This window comes from Schistocerca piceifrons, unplaced genomic scaffold (assembly GCF_021461385.2).
Source record: "Schistocerca piceifrons isolate TAMUIC-IGC-003096 unplaced genomic scaffold, iqSchPice1.1 HiC_scaffold_390, whole genome shotgun sequence".
NCBI lineage: Eukaryota > Metazoa > Arthropoda > Insecta > Orthoptera > Acrididae > Schistocerca > Schistocerca piceifrons.
Window position 1 is genome coordinate 25,001 of NW_025728615.1, and position 5,000 is coordinate 30,000.

The window sequence follows — 5,000 nt, forward strand, 5'->3', positions numbered from 1 at the left end:
CATCTCTGGTCGGGACTCTGTTTGCATGTATTAGCTCTAGAATTACCACAGTTATCCAAGTAACGTGGGTACGATCTAAGGAACCATAACTGATTTAATGAGCCATTCGCGGTTTCACCTTAATGCGGCTTGTACTGAGACATGCATGGCTTAATCTTTGAGACAAGCATATGACTACTGGCAGGATCAACCAGGGAGCTGCGTCAACTAGAGCTGAGCAGCCGGCCGCCCGGGAGTGTGTCCCGGGGGCCCGCGCGAACACGCAAGCGTCCGCTCAATCATTCTGCAAACAGGAGGAGGCTGAGCTCCCCTGCACAATACACCTCGAAACCCTCTCAGGTCCCGGCGGCGCGCAGCGCCGTCCCAAGTACTTGGTCGGGTTCGAGAGAGGCGCAATCGCCCGGAGTTAGGCGAGTAGACGCTTTCGGTGCGACCACCCGTGCTCCCAACTGAGCTTGCCGCTGCCGACAGAGGCCCGGGAGCGTGCTGTCGTGGCATTGCCGGCGGGAGACAACACGCGCCACCTACGGTGACCGGCAGCTCCAACGCCAGCGCCACAGAAGGACAAAAGCCCCACTTGGGTGCCGAAGCGAACTCTCCCAGCACAGCGCACACGCCAACACATCCGCACAGCTGCGATACAAACCACCAGCGAGAACCGCTGGGGCGACCGAGCAGCAGACGGCGTCGCGGCGCCGAGCGCCGGGCGGCGGCGCATCCTCAACGCACACAGTCCTCAATCGGACCAGCACACTGCAGATGTCCACCGCGCTTCGCACCGGGCCCGCGAGGACCTACTTTGGCCGCACGGCGCCGCGCGCAGGGTGCGCCGGCGCGCAGCTGCGACGCCTGCCGCGTCCGTCGGCCGGCGCGCCTGCCACTGGCCGCCCCCACCAGCCGGCTGTAGCGCGTGCGCCCACGCACCGCGCGGCCAGCACGCCGGGAGGCGCCCCCTCACCGGCCGGGGACGGTCCCACCCAGCCACCGCCGCGTATCGCTTCACACCCAGATGCCGTTCAGTTTCGTCGGCATGGTGGGTATCGCTGGAACAACCGGTTAGTACCTCAACCTATCGTCGCCATCACCGATTCACCCCTAGCGAGAACAACCGCACCACAACGGGTTACCATTTCTTCATTTGCGTAACTTCACCAGAAAACGTAGGCGTCCATCGCCATTTGCAACTTCAACCATTATTGCATGCCTGTGTCAGGTGTCACGCCACACTACGTCTGCCCACATACACGCAACAAAATGTGCACGCCTAGACAATACGTGGAAGGTGGCCCCCGTACGTATGCGATGTCCATTGCTCGAACGACTGTCAACCGGCTTCTGTAGCATGTCGCAGATATGGAACGCGCTGCACCATGCCATCACGGTGTGTGAGGAGAGACGACTAGGTCCGAATACATCAACAGACAGCTCATGCTGATCGCCATCCACGGCGTCCGTTCCTCCCACACGTCTCTATGGCGTACCACACTGCAATCCAGCTCTCATAGGGAGACGACACGTAGCTGCGTGCACAATATTTGCACTGTATGGTCCGCCGTTTTTGGGCGCAGTCGTTGTACGGTCACACATGTGCCACGATGTATCATTCAGTACATAAGGACGAATGTGCAGTACAGATTGTGGTTCACGCGTACGACATCAGCGGACAGTTGACACAGGCCGCACCACAACGTAGCCTGCGTACGTCGCATGCGAAGGGCATTGAACATGCAAACTTGTCACCAACCACCTTGCGAAGGCAGGGGGCAAGGTGGGGACGTGGGGAGAGGTGGGGGGGGGGGGGGGCGGCATGTACGCCCTGCTGCCATCCACATTACAGTGTACAGCAGGAGCATGTGGAAAGTCAGCAAGACTTGCAAGGTGTTTAACATGAAGCGATACACAGGGGAGCGGGCAGTGCGAGTAGCGAACTATATTGCGAGGGTTGCGGGTGGGCAACACTACACTAATTGAACGAGTCGTATAACAATTACAGAGCAGGTTTAGGCGACAACGTGGGTTACGATAGGCGACAACGTGGGTTACGTTAGGGGACAACGTGGGTTACGTTAGGGGACAACGTGGGTTACGTTAGGGGACAACGTGGGTTACGTTAGGGGACAACGTGGGTTACGTTAGGGGACAACGTGGGTTACGTTAGGGGACAACGTGGGTTACGTTAGGGGACAACGTGGGTTAGGTTAAGGCACAACATGGGTTAGGTTAAGGCACAACATGGGTTAGGTTAAGGCACAACATGGGTTAGGTTAAGGCACAACATGGGTTAGGTTAAGGCACAACATGGGTTAGGTTACGGCACAACATGGGTTAGGTTAAGGCACAACATGGGTTAGGTTAGGGGACAACATGGGTTAGGTTAGGGGACAACATGGGTTAGGTTAAGGCACAACATGGGTTAGGTTAAGGCACAACATGGGTTAGGTTAGGGGACAACATGGGTTAGGTTAGGGCACAACATGGGTTAGGTTAGGGGACAACATGGGTTAGGTTAGGGGACAACATGGGTTAGGTTAGGGGACAACATGGGTTAGGTTAGGGGACAACATGGGTTAGGTTAGGGGACAACATGGGTTAGGTTAGGGGACAACATGGGTTAGGTTAGGGGACAACATGGGTTAGGTTAAGGCACAACATGGGTTAGGTTAGGGGACAACATGGGTTAGGTTAGGGGACAACATGGGTTAGGTTAGGGGACAACATGGGTTAGGTTAGGGGACAACATGGGTTAGGTTAAGGCACAACATGGGTTAGGTTAGGGCACAACATGGGTTAGGTTAGGGCACAACATGGGTTAGGTTAGGGCACAACATGGGTTAGGTTAGGGGACAACATGGGTTAGGTTAGGGGACAACATGGGTTAGGTTAGGGGACAACATGGGTTAGGTTAGGGGACAACATGGGTTAGGTTAGGGGACAACATGGGTTAGGTTAGGGGACAACATGGGTTAGGTTAGGGGACAACATGGGTTAGGTTAGGGGACAACATGGGTTAGGTTAGGGGACAACATGGGTTAGGTTAGGGGACAACATGGGTTAGGTTAAGGCACAACATGGGTTAGGTTAAGGCACAACATGGGTTAGGTTAGGGGACAACATGGGTTAGGTTAGGGGACAACATGGGTTAGGTTAGGGGACAACATGGGTTAGGTTAAGGCACAACATGGGTTAGGTTAGGGGACAACATGGGTTAGGTTAAGGCACAACATGGGTTAGGTTAGGGGACAACATGGGTTAGGTTAGGGGACAACATGGGTTAGGTTAAGGCACAACATGGGTTAGGTTAAGGCACAACATGGGTTAGGTTAAGGCACAACATGGGTTAGGTTAGGGGACAACATGGGTTAGGTTAGGGGACAACTTGGGTTAGGTTAGGGGACAACATGGGTTAGGTTAAGGCACAACATGGGTTAGGTTAAGGCACAACATGGGTTAGGTTAGGGGACAACATGGGTTAGGTTAGGGGACAACATGGGTTAGGTTAGGGGACAACATGGGTTAGGTTAAGGCACAACATGGGTTAGGTTAGGGGACAACATGGGTTAGGTTAAGGCACAACATGGGTTAGGTTAGGGGACAACATGGGTTAGGTTAGGGGACAACATGGGTTAGGTTAAGGCACAACATGGGTTAGGTTAAGGGACAACATGGGTTAGGTTAGGGGACAACTTGGGTTAGGTTAGGGGACAACATGGGTTAGGTTAAGGCACAACATGGGTTAGGTTAAGGCACAACATGGGTTAGGTTAAGGTACAACATGGGTTAGGTTAAGGTACAACATGGGTTAGGTTAGGTTACACGTTGTTGTAAGGAAAGGTGTGGGGGGGGGGGGGGGGGGGGGCGGGGCGGCAGGTTCGTTGATAGTGATTATAGTAAGTGAATGCTTGTGACATGATGAGATTTGTCACGTCAGGATGCACCTTTGGCTTATTAGAGGCGGCGCTCCAATTCTATGCTTGTGTCAGACCTGTGTCTTTGACTCATGTCATTGTTTGTGCGCTGTGACAGGAGGTACTATTGTGATGTTGGGTGCACCGTTGTATAGGACATGTGTGGGTGTTGGTGCCTTATCTGCGCAATGGTGGATGTCGAAAGGGTGGGATATTCTATTTTCCGCATGGACCTCCTGGTCTGGTTGTGATAGTGTGGATTGTGTAATGTGGCGGAGAGGATGCACTGGATGTTGTTCCATGCTGGTGCTTACATATTGTATGTGCGCCTGTTAGAAGCAGAGAGTGGTGCGTGATCAGAGTGTCTGGCTGACGTGTGGTTCCCATTGTGGGCAGACTCTTTCAGCATGTATACGGACAGTTGTATATATTTTCTGTAGTTTGATGGCTCTGCATTGATTACTAATCAGCGCCGTGTGTACGGGTAATCTGGTTCCAGTCCACAATGTTCTATCTGTGTACATTAGTGACAAAGACTCCCCCCATGCAGTGGGGCTCGGTCTGTTATAACTCTTCCGCGTAATATATTTGCCCCACGTTTTTGCGAGTGCGAGTGCGAGTGCAACGCGCATGGGGACCGACATGCTGATGGCTCGGTATCGGACGCCGTACAGTGAGCAACGCGATCGCGTCTCTCGCTCGTAAGTGGTACAGGTCGCGGCTCATGTATAGGGACAGCGGGAATGTCGCATATTGGAAATAACTCTTCATGAAACGCAAGTTATAGGGGTGGATTGCACTTTACGAGTGCGGGAAACGTCCGCCGTTCATCCGCTGGAGGTGCGCGTTTGGCGGTTGGGGTGGTCCACGAACGGGTGCGGGTGGAGTCATTGCCGGTCCACGGCTTCGTGCGGCAGAGCCACTGGAGAATGGGTGCTATGGTCGACAGAGGCTGCAGGCTTTGTGGGTGGCGTCGAAAGGCGGGCACTGTGGCGCCATCGCTGTCTTAGTCGGCTTGGCGTCTCATAGATGGCGGTGGCGTCGTTGCAGGAGGTCATGTTGCGGGAGACCTACAGATGGCGGTATGTTTTGTGG

At 54.2% G+C, this 5,000-nt stretch overlaps 1 non-coding gene across 1 annotated transcript in view; it reads right to left on the reverse strand.

Moving 5' to 3' along the window:
• Nucleotides 1–197, reverse strand: part of LOC124747765 — a 1,909-nt gene extending 1,712 nt beyond the window's left edge. Inside the window, exon 1 of the ribosomal RNA XR_007011546.1 lies at nucleotides 1–197. This exon is cut by the window's left edge and continues 1,712 nt beyond it. This is a non-coding gene — a ribosomal RNA (small subunit ribosomal RNA).
• Nucleotides 198–5,000: the final 4,803 nt, after the last annotated feature.